The sequence below is a fragment of the Zootoca vivipara genome, chromosome 17 (genome assembly GCF_963506605.1).
Source record: "Zootoca vivipara chromosome 17, rZooViv1.1, whole genome shotgun sequence".
Lineage (NCBI taxonomy): Eukaryota > Metazoa > Chordata > Lepidosauria > Squamata > Lacertidae > Zootoca > Zootoca vivipara.
Window position 1 is genome coordinate 37,446,691 of NC_083292.1, and position 17,871 is coordinate 37,464,561.

Below are 17,871 nucleotides of genomic sequence, written 5' to 3' on the forward strand. Positions count from 1 at the left end.
ATAACATAGGATGGACCCCACACACACACACACACACAAAACCCAACCCTGGGCATTGAATGAGAATGCCCCCCTCCCTGTGTTAAGGGCATCTGTTCTTTGTGCAGGGGAGTAAGCGTTTTAACATCCCCCAACAGGCAGCAGGCAAGCCCAATTTCCAAAAACAAATCAAGCCCGCAATTTGCCAGAATGAAAAGGCTCAGGCAATGAAGCGCTTGCTGCGGCACGGGAGAAATAAACCTGTCGCTGTATATTTTTAATATGCTTGTTATTCGTGAACTATGGCACTGCACTCCTGAACTGTGAAAACTCAGCCGTTGTAAATAAAGCTGACTCTGGAGTTTTCATTTTAGCAGAAGGGTGGGTTTGGTGTGTGTGTGTCTGTGTGTCTGTGTGTCTGTGTGTGTGTGTGTTTTGGAGAGCGGGGAGGTACAGTGAGAAGTATTTGAATGGTAGGGATATGTCAATTGACTTGTAGCACAGGCAGTCTTCTCAGAGTGGGCAGATTCCTCCGGGAAGTCCACAGCCCACTCATGGAGACAAGAGCCCTCACTATTACTCAGAAGAACAGATAATCATAGAATTGTAGAGTTGGAAGGGACCCCGAGGGTCATCTAGTCCAACCCCGTGGAATGCAGGAATCACAGCTAAGGAATCCCTGGCAGATGGCCACCCAACCTCTGCTTAAAAACCTCCAAGGAAGGAGAGTCCACCACCTTCCAAGGGAGTCTGTTCCACTGTTGAGCAACCTTCAGAAAGTTCTTTCCAAGGTTGAGTCGGAATCTTCTTTCTTGCCATTTGAATCGATCAGTTCAGATCCTGCCCTCTGCAACAGCCACGCTTGCTCCATCTTCCAGGGGGCAGGCCTTCAGATATTTGAAGATGGCTCTCATATGTCCTCTGCATTGTCTCTCCTTCAAGCCTTCCAGATATTGCTGGATCCCAACTCCTGGCCATTGGCTATGTTCACTGCTAAGACCGATGGGCATTGGAGTCCAGCAACAATACGGCCACAGATGTTACAAGTGAACAGTGAAGCCAGGCAGCCCATCACAAGCCTTATATTTTATTCAAATTAAGCGGCAGCGTTTATCCAAGATGTTTGCATCAGGCTCACAGCGACAGGCACCCGGGCTGGGAGCCAAACAGCACCCGAAAGGGAGAAGCTGGGAAGATCTTTCCACAGCCTTGTTCAATGTCAACCTTTACACAGGGGAAGGTCCAGATTGAAACAAAGAGGCAGTGTTGTGTAGTGGTTAGAGCATTGGCCTAAGAACTGGGAGAGACCACGGCTCAAATCCCACACACTCAGCCATGAAGCTCACTGCGTCTGACCTTCAGCCAGACACTGTCTCTCAGCCTGACCTACCTCACAGGGTTGTTGTTTGGGGGGGTTAAATGACAAGAAGGACCTGGGAGAGAATTACCCCACTTAACTGACCTCGCAGGGTTGTCGTGAGGATTAAATGGAGGGGAGGGGAGATCCATATACACTACCTTGAGTTCCTTGGAGAAAAGGGTGCAGTAGAAAAGCCATAAAATAAATAAATTGGGATTTTTGTGGTTGTGGTGGTGGAGTTTGTTGCTTCTTTTGATAATCCCTTTTTGTATCTCTATTTTACATCTTGTGGTTTACGTGGAAATTGTTTGATTTGGCTGTGTACTTTTTGATGTTTTATTCATAGCCTGTTATTACTTTTGCTATGCTAATAATTATGTGATTTTCGTTCGTGCTGTTAAGCCACCTTGAGCATGGGTACAACTACGGAAAGGGGGCAAGCCAATAAAATCGGCTGTTACGTGAACATTGCCTGAGACTTTACCATTCTTCCAGACATCCTTACATAATAACAGCCCTGCTGAATCAGGCCCATGGCACCCACCGCCCAGTTCCCCCAAAGGGAAGCCCGTGAGCAGGATCTGACCACCCTCTCCCCTCTCATGGCTTCCAGCAACTGGCCTTCACAAGCATTGCTGCTTCCAAAGGTGGAGGCAGAGCGCAGCCATCATGGTTAGCACCCACGGATAGCCCTCTCCTTCATTATTTTGTCAAAACATTTGTTGCCCCTCCTTGGAGGGCATCCCCCTGTTTCTAGACAGCTGAGCACTTAGGACTTTCGCTTATCAATAACCAGATGAAACTAAAATGGAAATGAGGAGGGGAGGAAACACGAGAAAACACGTCACTGATAAATCCTGTGGTCCATGAAATGGATTTTTATTTTGATTTTAAAATAGACCAACCAACTGGTTTGAAAAATCTCGGTCCCACTTTTTTTTTATAATCGCCTGCCCCAGGGAAGAGGGGAAGCAAGGGGAGTCGGGGAAGGGATTTACGAGGATGAATGCAAGCATCCCACAGTTTGCCAAGCAACCCTGCTCTCTCTCTCTCTCTCTCTCTCTCTCTCTCTCTCTCTCTCCTCTGCTCGAAATAGGATGCTATTTTTAAGCACTGGTAGCAGAAGCATGTCTGGTAGGAAGAGAAACAGGCAGGTTATGCATGAACAGATGTCTGCGTATGGATGTATACAAGGCTTTTTAAAACAAACAAAAAACAAAAACAGACACTTGTCCGGTCGCCCGTAGCAAGCTGAAAGGACCAGCCGGTGAATCTTGGAGCAGAATACACCTTTCTGATTTGTTATGTTCCCATTTACATGTCTCTAATAACTGAACGAGAAGTATATCATAGAATCATGGGATTGTAGAGTTGGAAGCGACCCCGAGGATCATCTAGTCCAACCCCCTGCATTTGCAGGAATCCTGCCCATAGCCATCCCTGCGTGGGCTTGAACCAATAACCATTTGTTTAACAGCCAGGTGCCCTGACCAATTGCACCACCTGTATATGCATGAATGGATTTCTGAGTGTGGATATATATAAGGTGGGTTGGTTGGTTTTTTAAGCTTGAATGCCTGTGGTGAGTCGAAACTGTTTCCAGAGAACCAGACATCTTTAACTAGAATATGCCTTTTCCCGTTGGTCGTGCCCCCATTTCCAGGCCGTCATGGATACTAGCCAAGTAGAGCCAGCCATATCTTTTGCTCGGGAAACCAGAGTTTAATGGGCCAGAAAGGGATAGCTAAGTCGCTGAAGCATGAGACTCTTAATCTTGGGGTCGTGGGTTCAAGCCCCACGTTGGGCAAAACTTGAGCATTGCAGGGGGTTGGACTGGATGACCCTCAAGGTCCCTTCCAACTCTGCAATTCAGTGATTCTATGATAGCACACCCTACAGGATTTTGGACTACAACTCCCATCAGCCCCCAGTGGCAAAACTGCCTGCTCTGGCACACCCATACTATCTGGGGGCTTGATGGGAGTTGTAGTCCAAGAAGATCGTCTAGGGGGTGTTAGGTTGGGAATAGATCATCCCTGGGATGGCAGAGATATTTGGAGAGGTCAGGAGGGCCCGAACCAAAGGATTCACTATGGTCAACTACAGATATGCCTTATCTATCTATCTATCTATCTATCTATCTATCTATCTATCTAGAGCAGTTGAACCTCGCTGTTCAGCCAAAAAAGCTCCCAGACTGGCTTACATACACTCAAAACAATAAAGTCCCTGCCTACACAGCCTTCCATTCTGGAAAAGAATGACACACGAAGACTGAGAGCTCAGTTGGCTAGAGCGTGGCGCTGATAAGGCCAAGGTTGCAGATTCGATCCCTGTATGGGACAGCTGTGGGGGGGGGTTGGGCTAGATGATCCTCAGGGTCCCTTCCAACTCTACAATGCTAGGATTCTATGAAAAAATAATTTTAAAAAATCAAAACTCAGGCACTGGTTTCTAAATATTTGTTCCTCTAAGGAGAAGCTGGTCCAGTTCATTCAGAGAAAACGGGAGGTGCCAATGAGAAGTTCTTCTCCCTCTATCAAAACACTAGAATTCCTGGACATCCATTGAAGGTAAATATGGGAAGATTTAGGATAGATAAAAGGAAGTCCTTCTTCATGCAGCGCAGAGTTAAACTTTGGAACTCTCTCCCACATGAAGCAGTGATGGGCACTAATCTAGATGGCTTCAAAAGAGGGCAGGACTAATTCATGGAAGGCTATCAATGGCTGCTGGCTATGAAGACTATGCTCTGCCTCCACAGTAAATGCTCCTGAATACCAGTCGCTGGAAACCCCGAGAGGGGAGAGCGGTCTTATATTCGAATCCTGTGGTCACTGTCAGAACAGGAGGCTGAACCAGACGGGGGGCACTTTGGCCTGATCCTGCAGGCTCTCCTTATGTTCTTAAAGCTAATGAAATGAAATTTCTGCTTCCTATCTCTCCTACCAAGGCAGCTTCCCCCAGGTGACAGCTGAAGTGAGCGCAGCCCCGGTGGAGCTGGGCTGCCAAAGCAAAGCTTCCATGTAGAAGAAATTGCAGTTTGGGGAACAGACGGGCACCAAGCAAGATGGAGAGAGATCAGAGAGCTGAGAGATCATTTACTAGGAAATCCTCTCTGCATGTCTCTCGTTTTCTCTCATGATCCAATGTGGGGCAGTGGGTCTCTTGCCTGCTATGAGCACAAGCCGTCTGCCTCCAACGAGACCAAAGTTGTCCACATGTAAATAAACTAAATAATTACAGACAGGCCGGAGGCCAAATCCCTGGTCCCAGGGGCTTTCTGCTACTTGGGGAACAGGTGGAACAGCAGGTATGGTTTGAGCCAGAGGGATAGTATGTCTTGGCTAGTAACTCTAGAGTTACTGGGAAGCTAGCGTGGCGTAGTGGTTAGAGTGTCAGGCTAAAGCCTGGGAGACCAGGGTTCAAATCCCGCACTCGGCCACAAGGCTCACTAGGTGCCGGTCACTGCCTCTCAGCCTGGCCTACCTCACAGGGTTGTTGTGGAAGATACTCAAGGAGGGGAAGAACCATGTACGCTACCTTGAGGGGGGAGGTAGGATATGAAGACAGTGAATGAATAAATAAACTTTTAATGGACTTTGGCGGGGTGCCTCCAGGCTGCCGGCGTTTCTTGGGAGAGAGACCAGCACACGCTGCAAATTTAGGTTTGCACAATTAAAGTGGGTCAAGGCTCACCCTGTCACCGCGGCACAACAAATCCATTCCTTAAAAAAAAATTAATAATAATAATAATAATAATAATAATAATAAAGAATCTGACATTTTGCAGTTTGGACAAATGACATAACAGGAAGACGTGCAAAACCCCATAAGAAAATTGGGGCGGAGGCTCGTTGCATGCCCAGCCCTGTAAACAAAATCAGAACAAATGCTCAATAAAATGCTGCATATGGCCTATTCTCCCTGTAAGCTCTGGTCAAAGCGGGTTATTTTTTTATTCCATAAATTTATACACCACTTGGTGTTAAAACAAAAAGAAACCCACCAAACCTAAAGCAGTTTACGAAAAAGATAAAGTGATTAAAATGATTGGTAAGAAAAGGGAAGAATGCCACGAATGTCCATCTGCCTATTCACAAATAAAAACATGCTTTTTAGGGATGTTCAGAGATATATGCTGAAATTCTGATTTCCAAGGAATGCAAATAAGCGCAGGGGGTTTCTAGTGGAGATGACGGGAATCCAAAACGGGGTGGTGTCTGGAGGAACGAGAGGAAGAAAATGCTGACTCAAACGGTAAGAGCAGGGACAGGATTGTGCCATAGAGGACGTCAAAAGATGCCTAGAAATGGGTCCCTTTTACCGACCCTCCAAGTGCCCCTATTTTTCCAGGGACATCCGTCCGTGTTTTAGAGAAGCTGTCCTGGTTTCTGATTTCATCCCGGAATGTCCCACTTTTCCTTAGGATGTCCCTCTCCTTCAGCCTCAGTTGCCCAGCCTTTAAAATGGGAACATAACACTGTCCTCTCCTCTCGACAAAAAATAAAATAAAATAAATCCTGGGTTTGCCGGGGGGGGGGGGTGACTATCAGTTGCTAACGTTGGGGCTGTGTATTTAGCTAGCAAGGTGCCTGCCATCCTTCTGGGCCTAGTAGGTGAGACAGCATCCTGCAGAGACAGACAGACAGACAGACAGACAGACAGACAGACAGACAGACAGACACACACACACACACACACACACACACACACACACACACTGGGCATGTAGGCAAAGAGTTTTAAGGGCCCCCTCCCTCATATCATAGGGTGGGGAGGGAAGGAAAAGGCCTAGGCATCTACTGTCAAGATGGTAGGTGCGGTTTGCACCCCAAAAATCCAACAACCACTTTGCTTTCTATTATGTGGAGAAAATATATGGAAATATATGGGGAGCCAGTGCAAAAGAGGGGGTTAGAGTGCTGAACTAGGCTCTGGGAGACCAGGAGCAGTGGCAGACACTGGGATCTCAAATTTCGGCAGGGCCCTGAATTTGTGCCACACTGAAATTTGTGCCCCTTGTGCTCCGTTCTACACCATGGTTGTGGCAGCCGGCCAGTGAAACCACATCAGCCGCCCTACCCTAAAACCGCCTCTGCCGGGTTCGAATCCCCACTTGGTTATAAAGCAGACTTAGGCCATGGCATTGGGGGCCGGTCACTGCCTCTCTCGGTCTCACCTACCTCACAAGGTTGTTGTGGGGATTTACTTACTTTATTAAAAAAAATTCATTAAGGTTTCTAGAGAAAAATACAAAACTTAATATATTTAATATATCTTAATATCTTACTATCTTTAATATATATAACTAATATCTTTAATATATATAAACTTAATATCTTTAATATATATAAACTTAATATCTTTAATATATATATAAACTTAATATCTTTAATATATATAACTAACACCAAATCAAGCCTTTTATCTGAATAGAATAAAAACACAAAAGGGAGGGGGAGGGTAAATAGAGAAAGAAAAAGAAATGAATAAAAAGCGTAGAAAAGAGGGGTTAAAGGGGAAAGGTAGAAAAAGGTTGTTGTGGGGATTAAATGAGGAGGGGGGGAAGAATTGCATGTGCCACCTTGAGCTCCTTGGAGGGAAATGGTGGAATACCAGTGCAAGAAATAAAAAAAATAAAAAATAAGTTGATTACTTGGGAACTGTGGCTCTGTATCTGGAATCAGGGTGTTTTTTTCTGGGACTCAGCCACCTCCCAGCTCTCCCACTGCCATCTCTCATAGCTGATAACTTAAGGTGGTATCCAACTAAGTCCTGCTTAGTGAAGTGAGACAGGCTCGTCAACCTCAGTGGGTCCGCCCTGCATAAGACTGGCATTGGAGAGACAAGCCTTGGCATTCATCAGGGTTTTGATTTTGTCTGGAAATCCCACCTGCTGTTGAGACTGCCCGTTTTTTTGCTCCAAATCCACAGGTGACATACAGCCTGTCTGCCTTGTGTCCCGCGGAACTCAATGGGAGCCATTTGGAGCTCAACCTGTCTCTCTATCTCTGTAACCCAGCCACCCTTAAATCTGCATGGCCCCGCCCAGGGCTCCGTTGGTCACACTGAAGTGTAACACAGAGACCGGAAGCGGGTTTTGAAAAGAGAGTACAATGCAGGGAAATCATTGTAAACGCTGTGCATTGGTTGTAATTCCTGCATTGCAGGGGGTTGGTCTAGAGGACCTTTGGGGGTCCCTTCCAACCCTCCAATTCTCTGATTCCATGTCCCCCTATCCTCGCCTGAATTAATTCCGGGTGCAGAGGGGTTCGTTTTTACCTTCCCTGACCCCTTTCGAATGTCACAGCACCTCCTCCTCAACATATTTATTCATTTATTTATGTAGAATTTATAAACCTCTTGACTGCAAACAAAAAGCTCGAAGCAGTTTACAAAAAAGAAGAAAAAAGAAGATAAAACCATAAAATTATCACTGGAAAGAAATTAGCAGCAATGATTTCAAAGTCTGATATCAGTAGGCAGAGAATTCCAAGATATAGGATGAATTCTGAATAAACTGGTGGTATAGAAAAGGTCCTTGGTTGAAGAGGCACACACAGAGAGACCTGTGCACATATTGAAATAAACACATATTCAGAAAGAAACCAAAAGAGAGCACAGAGAAGGCCCCACTGCATGATATCAATAGGCAGGGAGTTCCAAAGTTTAGGGTGATTGCTGAATAAACTGGTGGTCTGGAAGGGTCCTTAGCTGCAAGGCGCATGCACACACATACACACACATGCACCTGTGCACAAGTGGAAACAAACACATACGCAGAAAGAAACCGAAATGTGTGCAATGAAGGTGGTTGCCTGATATCAATAGGCAGGGAGTTCCAAAGGTGCCGAGTGCGTTTCCCCCCTGCCTCTGCACATTCAGGATCCTGAATGGGCCCCTGAGGCCGAATTACGCCAATTCAAAGGTGCCTGCACCAGCTCTCTCCTTCTCTGCTGGGATGTGTTTGTGCGTGTGGGTCCTCTGTGACCATCTCTGTGCGTTATCGAACCCAACTTTCAAAACCACAATTAAAGGAAGACAAACACAGCATCCGCAGGGCCTGGTGTTTGGCTTGACAAGGTCACCCACTGAACCACAGCTTTAAAAAAACAACCCACACATATATTTGTATTCTCCCTCTGATGACTGATTTAAAAGCACACAACACAGAACCAGAGAGAGAGGAAGGAGATGTTTCTATTGACCGACTTGGCCGGGAAAGAACTGGCTTACACAATAAAATTAAAACATCAAGGAAGGAACAGTCTTGTGTGGGCTCCCCCTCCCCAGCCAACATCAACCTCCATCCAATTCTTCCATCCGTTTTGCAATCATCTTTGGAAGGCAGGATCTGTCTCAATCTTCTCCCTCACCCCCCAAAATGCTGATCAAACATAGCTTCCCCCCCCCCAGGAGTCCAATGACCTTATTTCAATATCACAGCAACATTCCCCCCCCCCAAAAAACCCTGTAGGGATGCTATTGAGTCAAGGGACCTGGGAGGGGAGGTTAAAATAATATAAAATGGCTAGAAATGATGGGGGGGGGGGAGTGAGAGAGTAATGAACCCCTTTAGGAAATCCCTCCTCCCCGCTTTGTTAGCGTAGGAAAAGAAAGATTCCCGAACCCCCCAATTTTCAAAGGCAGTGGGGTAAACTAGTTTTTAAGAGATCTGAAGGGGGGGCTGGAATGAGAGGTTCCCAAAATTCGGAAGCTCCCCAACCCATGCATGTCCCATTTTCCTTGAATGACATATCATAAGCTTCAATTCCAGCCTCTAAATGTCAAAACGCCCTGGTTTTGTTTTGTTTTTAAATAAGGGAACCATCTCCAGAAGGCTGAAATTAAAACCTTCCTCAGCACATCCCACACAATCCAGCCTCTCTTTAAAAAAATAAAGAAAAAGACAAAAAAGACCGGTATTTTTTATTTCTGGCATTTCCTTTCCGCCATCCGTTCTCCAGGCTCACCCCGTTCATACAGATGGTGTATGTGGCAAGGGTTTTGTTACGGGGGGGGCAGGGGGGTTATCAGAAACAACCTCCCCTGAGTGCCCCCCACCCCACAATCAAATTATTTGGTGGGCCCTGGGAAGACAGAGGGGGGGAATCCAGTCTGCAGAAAGATGAGTGCAGAGTTAAGAACAGCCACTACCACTAAACACCCCAAATTTGCAATTCTGAACACCCCCAAGGTCATTCCTTGCTCTGTTTGCACACACTTCAGCCCTTCCAAATTTCAATATTCCGCCCCCCCCCCCCTCCTTGGCAAAAGCCAGATATAAATAAAACCTCCCGTAAAAGCGAGATGCCAAAGTCAGGAAGCCTCGTCTTCCGTTGGCCAACGATTGCTCTCCAGCCTGACAGCCAAGAAAGATGAAGGATGCCACAAGAAATTGGCTAGGGGGAAGGCGGGAGAGAGAGGAAGAGAGACTTGCAGAAATTCAGGCCGAACCCAAAGGCAAGGTTTTCCAGGACAAAATGGCCACACCGAGGGAGAGATGTGGTGGTGGTGTATTTGGGGGTGGTTTTGCCATGCCATCCACCCTCAACAAGGTGGCGGGAAAAGGCAGGCAGGCAGGCACCTAAGGAAGAGAGAGGCGATAGCCCTGCTTACCTGCTCTGTGGTACCCAGACACAGCTCTCGCTCTCCTCCTCCTCCTCCTCCTCCTGTCTCAGGCGCTCATCATCAGCCGGCAAAGGATGCTACTGCAACCAGGATGCAGGAGGAGGGAAGGACCAAAGGGGGGGGAGCAACGTTAACACTGCAGCTTCCAACCAGGAGAATGAGGATGGGAGAGTCCATTGTGGCAGGGAGAGGAAGGGAGGGGCGGGCAGGCAAAAGAGAAGGGGTTGGTGGGGGGGATGCAGTAAGGGGTTCAGGACCAAGCAAAATTGGGCAGATTTGGGGGAGAGAGAAAATAATAGGCTCTTCCCCACCCCCTGCGCGCAGTTACCTTCTGTCTCCGTCCTGGAGGACCTTTCCAAGCTCAGATTTCTCGAGGCTCGGAGATATTTTTTTCCTCGTTTTAACCCCAAAATGCACCAAGGGGAGTCTAAGTGACTAATGGCCTCGTTAGGCAGTTCCAGCTGACGGTGTGGTTTGTTTTCCTTTCTTTCTTTCCCAGTGGTGCGAAGGTGAAAAGAGGAACAGAACAAAAAAGGAAAAAAAGCTTTTTTGCTGGTAGATTCCCTTCGAAAGTCCCCAGAATGGGGAAGGAAAGGAAAGGTTAAATGGTGAGGAAAGGAAGGGTTAAATGGATGCGGTGTTTAAATTAATCTCATTTTCTTTTATAAACAAAAAACAAAACAAAAAATGTTATTTGTTTATTTCTTGCATTTCTGTCCCACCTTTTTTGTCTCCAAAGAGCTCAAGGTGACGAATGTGGTTCTACCTCCCTCCTCGTTGAATTCCCCACAACAACCCTGCGAGGTAGGTTGAGCTGAGGGGCAGTGACTGCCTCAAGGATTTAGGGCAGTGTGAGCGGTTCCCATGCACAAGGCGCCGAGCTGAGGGGGCACAAAATTGACCCATAATTGAGAAGATCCATTTGGGGGTGACAATTTTTGGCTGCACTCAGGGCGCCATATTGCCATACTACCAGAGATTACCGAAGTCCGCCCCTGAGGTCACCCAGGGTGCGCTTCATGGCCAAGTTGAGATTTGAACCCTGATCTCTGCCGGATCCAAGTCCTATACTCTCACCACTGCACCACCCTAGCTTTCTGGTTGCGGGGCGGGGAAGGAAGAAAACAGAACAAGGAAGCTCCTTGGTTGATGTCAGAAGGATTTGATACATAGCCACACTGCCTCGTCCAACAGGAGGAGCCTGCCAGCGGAAGGGAGCCAGTCTAACCTCATTTGGGAGGCAATCCTATAATCTGGGGCAACCACAGAAAAGGCTCTGTCCCTTGGGTCACCACCAACCATGCCTCTGATGTTGATGGAACCAAGGGGAGAGATTCATCTGAGATTTTTGGCATCTGGGCAAGTCCGTATAGGGAGATGCAATCTTCCAGGTAGCCTGGGTCCAAGGCAATATTTGCTTAACCATGGGTAGGCAAACTAAGGCCCAGGGGCCAGATCCGGCCCAGTTGCCTTCTAAATCCGGCCCGTGGACCGTCCAGGAATCAGTGTGTTTTTACATGAGTAGAATGTGAGCTTTTATTTAAAATGCTTATCTGGGTTATTTGTGGGGCATAGGAATTGGTTCATTTTCCCCAAAAATATAGTCTGCCCCCCCCCCCAGGTCTGAGGGACAGTGGGCCAGCCCCCTGCTGAAAAAGTTTGCTGACCCCTGCTTAAGACCATCTCTATGTGGTCTACAAAATAATACATTGAAACTGAGAAACTACAATATAATGCACTGCAATATTACACAGCACTACAGTGCAATGCCTTTAAAGAAGATAATCCCCCCAAACAAAAACATAGCAGCACATTTTGAAACTTCAGCATTCACAGCATCCTCAGAACCACTCCACTTTGTATTTTTTTTTAAAAAAATAAAAATAAATCAAGTTCCTAGTCCCTGTTGCTCAAAAGAGCAGCATTGAGGTTTCCATCAAAGGGAGAGAGGTCTTCAGCCACTGCTATAGAACACCTCTTTGCTCCTCTCTCTGACTCATGAAACCAAAGCAATACAAAGTCTCCAGATCCACTTCATCCACATAGTTTGCCCAGGTCCTCTGAATTAATTTTTGCTTTCCTGGTGCAGAAATCTTGCGCCCTTGGTATACTACAAGCCTTTGGATACTCTAAGATGAGAGTGTGGGAGTCCGGAGGATCCACATTTCCACAAATAAGATCCTGAATGCTGGAAGCATTTGGAAGATAAAGGGGTTTCTTCTGCGAAGTGTTCGTGTGTGTGTGTGTTGGTCTAGCCGGTGGAATACACCTGTTTCCCATTTCTGCTGCTAAGTGACAGCTGGGGAAGAACCAAAGGTTGCTTCTCTGAGCTGAACCGATGGACTAGTCCTGCTCCTCTTTCCCTCCCTCTGCATTGCAGCACGGTTGGAATTTCAGCTCTCAAGTTTGGGATGGAGAACCCCCCCAGATGTGGTCTCACCATTCTCTTCCCTGAACGTTGGGCCGTGCTGAGGCTGACGGGAGTTGGGAGTCCAGCGACACCACATAATTTCCCCATATCTGAATCAAGTATTTCCATGGCTTCCCTTGACAGCATTCTAAGAGGTCAGTTAAGGTCAGAATGGGAAACAGGCTTATAGCTTGAGGACTAGAACCCTCGCTCCGTTTTGAGCTTACTGTGTCCACTCTCTCGGTCCCACGCCAATTATTTGACCCTCCACCTGTAGCAGAGAGGGTCTGGATAATCTTCACACCCACTCTCCACTTTTATTTTATTTTAAAGAGTGGTTCTGAAGTGTCGGTTCCGTTCCGAGCGGTAAAACCCCACCGGGAGATTCGGAGCGGCTGCTTTCTCAGCGTAACAAGGAATTATAGCATCCGTGCAGGGCTGATAATCGCTCACTTAATAGCTTTTCCTTCTGCCGCTCGAGGGAGAGGATCTTTAAAGAACAGCCCTGGCAAAGGAGCCATTTGGCTGCCTTCGCTTGGCTGGCTGGGAATGAGTCACGGAGGCAGTGGAGATGGATGTCTGGGCTGGGCCAAGGAGGTGGCTCGACCGAGAGGATCCGTCCACGGCTGGCAACGGGCTCTAGGCTGGCAGCAAAGGCAGTGGTGCGGGAGATTAATGGATGAGGCCTGCGATGGGGCCACAATCTACCAGGGAAATCCTTCCAACTGTACAGCCTATCAGCAAAATTCATGGTGAGAGGCATTTGACAATGGAACAGATTGCCTCGGAAGGGGGAGCAGTCTTTTTCCTTTGAAGTTCTTAAACAGAGGGTGGCTGGCCATCTGTTGGGGATCTGCTAGCTGTGATTCCTGCACTGCAGGGGGCTGGATGGGATGACCCTTGAGGGTCCCTTTCATAGCTATGATCCTGTGATTCTCTGATTTCATTGGAGGCTTTTAAAGAGGGTGTCGGAAGATTTGTAGCTGCTTGACTGACCGAACCCAAAGAGTGCCCACTATAATGGTTCCTCGTCATCCTGGGGAAAAGTGACAAGTGGGGCACTGCAGGATTCTGTCCTGGGCCCCGTTGCTGCTCTACGTCTTGGGCGAAGGAATTGAGGGGACGCTCATTCAATTCGCAGGTGACACCAAATTTGGAAGGGTAGCTAATGCAGCAGAAGACAGAACCGGGATTCAAGATTACCGTAATAGATTGGAGAACTGGGCCCAAGCGACAAAACAAATTTCTTTAGCGACAAATGTCAGGTTCTGTACTTAGGGAGGAAAAACCAGCTGCACAAATGTACGTTGGTGAGCAGTTCGCTTACCAGTATTGCATGCGAAAAGGATCTAGGGGTCTTAGTGGACCACAAGCTGAACATTAGTCAACAGTGTGATGCAGTAGCAAAAAAAGAGAAGCTATTGCTACCGTGTTTCCCCCTTTTTAATACGTAGTCATAAAGTAAGCCAGGGCAGCAATTTTAAGCATTTGCGAAAGATAAGCCATACCCCGAAAATAAGACATAGTGTATCTCCATGCCTGCAGCAGCGCGGGCGGAGAGCTGAGCCAGCGGCCGGGCCTCTGTTGCTTCTAGCCCAGTTTCTAGTTTCTAGCCCAGCAGCTTGGAGCACCCAGGAGCACCGGAGCCAGCGGCCCTGCCTCTGCCTGGCCGAGGAGGCCTGCTGTTCCGCCGCCCGGAACCGGCTGCTGGAGCGCGCGGAGCGCCCAGCAGCCCCGGAGCCGAGCGCCAGAGCAAGCGGCCTCAGCTCCATCCAGCCGCCGCCGTCCCGCCGCGCGGAAACGGCTGCTGGAGCGCACGGAGCGCCCAGCAGCCCCGGAGCCGAGCGCCAGAGCAAGCGGCCTCAGCTCCATCCAGCCGCCGCCGTCCCGCCGCGCGGAAACGGCTGCTGGAGCGCACGGAGCGCCCAGCAGCCCCGGAGCCGAGCGCCAGAGCAAGCGGCCTCAGCTCCATCCAGCCGCCGCCGTCCCGCCGCCCGGAAACGGCTGCTGGAGCGCACGGAGCGCCCAGCGGCCCCGGAGCCGAGCGCCAGAGCAAGCGGCCTCAGCTCCATCCAGCCGCCGCCGCCCCGCCACCCGGAAATGGCTGCTGGAGCGCGCGGAGCGCCCAGCAGCCCCGGAGCTGAGGGCCAGAGCCAGCGGCCTCGCCTCCACCCGGCCGCCGCCGCCCCGCCGCCCCGCCGCCCCGCCGCCCGGAAACGGCTGCTGGAGCGCGCGGAGCGCCGAGCAGCCCCGGAGCTCAGCGCCAGAGCCAGCGGCCTCGCCGTCGCCGTCCCGCCGCCTGGAAACGGCTGCTGGAGCGCGCGGAGCGCCCAGCTGCTCAAAGCGCCCAGCAGCGCTCAGACAGCCCAGCAGCATGGCGCGCAGTGCCCAGCAGTGCCCCGAGCCAGCAGCCTGGCCCGGCCAAGAAGACCTTAAGGTGCTGTAAAAACTGTAATAACGTAAAAAAAATAAGACATGCCACCAAAAATAAGCCACCCTGTGGTTTTTTGAGGGAAAAAAGCAATAAGACGGTGTCTTAAAATGTGGGAAACACGGTATTCTAGGCTGCATCAACAGAAGTCTAGTGCCCAGGTCAAGGGATGTAATAGTACCACTCTATTCTGCCTTGGTCAGACCACACCTGGAATACTGTGTCCAGTTCTGGGCACCACAATTTAAGGATATTGACAAGCTGGAAGGTGTGCAGAGGAGGGGAGAGTGGCCTTGTGCTGAGGTCCTGTTTACATTGAGGCCCCCCTGGTTGGCTGCTGTGAGAACAGGTTGCTAGACGAGATAGGCCACTGGCCTGATCCAGCAGGCTCTTCTTTTATTCTTAAAATAAAACAAACTCTACACCCCCGTTCTCATTTTGGCATTTACACCTAACCAGAAAATTTGAAAGATCCCCATCACCACCAGAAGTTTAAGGTTTCTCCCTTAATTTTTTTTTTAAATCCTCATATTCTGACTCTCAAGCTGCAAACATCCATTTCTGAAAACAGCAGGGTCTTAGCAACATCCTTCTGCTGGCTGTGAAATTAACGTGCGAGGCAAACGGATGTAAATTGCAGCCCTTCGTTGTACTGTCAGCAACAGCTCATTTCGTGGAGGGTTTTTTTCTTTCTTCTTTCCCAGCATTACTCAGAGTTCTCAGAACAGAGAACACCACGCAACACACTCAAATCCTGGAGGGGGGGGAGGCTAGCTTTTTCAATGGCACCTCAGTCGCTGGAGCAGAGCAGAGCGGAGGGTGGGTTGGGAAAGCAGATCTGAAAATTACAGGGTAAGGAAACAGATACAGTGGGGACTTACGAGGCTGTGCTCATGGGGGGGGGTGGAGAATGCCTGGCTAGGTGGAAGAGAGAGCCTATCAGGTCAGGTATACAGCCAAAGGTCTGAATGACCAATCCCTGTGGTGTGTGGTCAGAATGCAATCATGGGTGGGCTGAGTGTAGCTGCTCAGTGGCAGTGTCTGTTTGTATGCAGAAGGCGATGGAACCTCCAGGTCCAGAGGCAGTCTATCTAGATTCCAAGGTTCTTAGGGGCATTTGGACCCTGTGAGAACAGGATACCGGACTGTGATGGCCCAGTATCCCGATCCAGCAGCCGGGCTCTTCAAATGTGGAAATTGCCAGCTGGCAGGCTGTTGTGATGAATGAAAGGCAACACCTGCCGGATGCACTCGTTCAACAGGGCACGAGTGGCTCACTTATCAAAGGACAGCAGCGATTGCCTCGGTGTGTGTCGAACCTGGAGCCCTGCCAATATGCTTCCACACCATTGGACCGGCCAGTTTTTGTCCGAGGACTGAAGGAAATAAGGACCACCTGTGGGATCCGGCCATCCTATACCCTAGTCCAGGCATCCCCAAACTTCGGCCCTCCAGATGTTTTGGACTACAATTCCCATCTTCCCCGACCACTGGTCCTGTTAGCTAGGGATCATGGGAGTTGTAGGCCAAAACATCTGGAGGGCCACAGTTTGGGGATGCCTGCCCTAGTCCAACATCCTATTCTCACAGGGGCCAACTGCCCCAAGAACATAGGAATCTGTGTCTGGACCTGGAGGTTCCATAAGGACATCAGACGAGTCTGGCTGCTGGATGAGGCCAGAGGGCTCACCCAGTCCAGCATCCTGATTGGCCCAAAGAGCAGCAACCACATAGCAACCTCATAGCAAAGAGCAGGAACCTCATAGCAAGCAAGAGCACTCTCTACTCCTGCCATTTCCAGTAACTAATATTCAGAAGCATTATTGCCCCCAGCTGTGGAGGCTGAGCATAGCCCCCTCCTACTCCATGAATTTGCCCAGTCCTTTTAAAAAAGGAATCTAAGTTGTTGGCCATCACTGCCTCCTGCGGAAGCGAGTTCCACAGTTTAACGACAGACGGCGTGAAAAAGTCCTTCCGTCCCGTTTCCTCCAATGTTCGGCTTCATGGGGTGCTGCTTCAAGCAAGCTGGAGTTCTTTCAGACGAGTTGCCTATAGACTGCTCCTCCTGCATCTGTTTGCAGGGAGGCTAGATGACACCAGCCAATTACTTAGCTGATTTCACTCCGCTTTGATTGCAAGGAGGTTAGATTATACGTTGCAGCAAGGCAACATACATACCCTCCTGTGTGACTTCCCATCACTTTTCTTATCGCAAAAGCTCAGGTCTTTGGGTGGGTTCGTTGCACAAGACCTCCAGCTCAGCTGTAACTGCACCACCGGCGCATGACGGACTCCCACCCCAAAATAGCGAGAGTCTGGAAATGTCCCCTGGGAATGCACGTGAAAGGAATCCGCAAGAGTTCTCAAAAGGTTTGGTTCTTTGAGCTGCGACCTCTAGTGGAAGGAAGCTGCAGCGCAGTCCTTCGTGTTTAGGGGTGTATTGTCGCAATGAGTTCGCAGGTGACCCATTTGGGATAGTCAAGGCCCAATCCTCCTGCTTCCAGCTTTAAAAGCGTAAGCGGAGCCAGTTGGATCAGACCACAGGCCCATCTAGTCCAGCATCCTGTGCTCATAGCGGCCACCCAGATATCCGAGGGAAACCTGCATGCTGGACCCAAGCACAAGAGCAACTCTCCCCTCCTGCTGTTTCCAGCAACTGGCATTGAGAAGCATTGCTGTCTCCAACTGTGGGAGCAAAGCATAGCCTCTGTCATGGACTTTGATAGCCCTCTCCTCCATTAATTTGTACAATTCCCCCAAGCAAGGACTGATGGGAGTTCTGGTCCAAAACAGCTGGAGAACTCCTGGGGCGCGTGAAAATATCTGTTTTAAGGCAACAACTTCTGAAACTGAAACTTCGGTGGCAGAAGAACCCTTTGCATGTTAAATTTGAACCCTCAGGCTGTCAAGGAAGGTGTCAAGTTCTCCATGCATGGATTCTTCTTCTTTTAATTGAATTGCTGGCTTAATTATCAGTTTCCCTCCCTGTGATCGCACCGAGTGAGTTGTTCTGGAAACTTGTCAATCACGTTCTGCGTTATACACACACCATTTCCC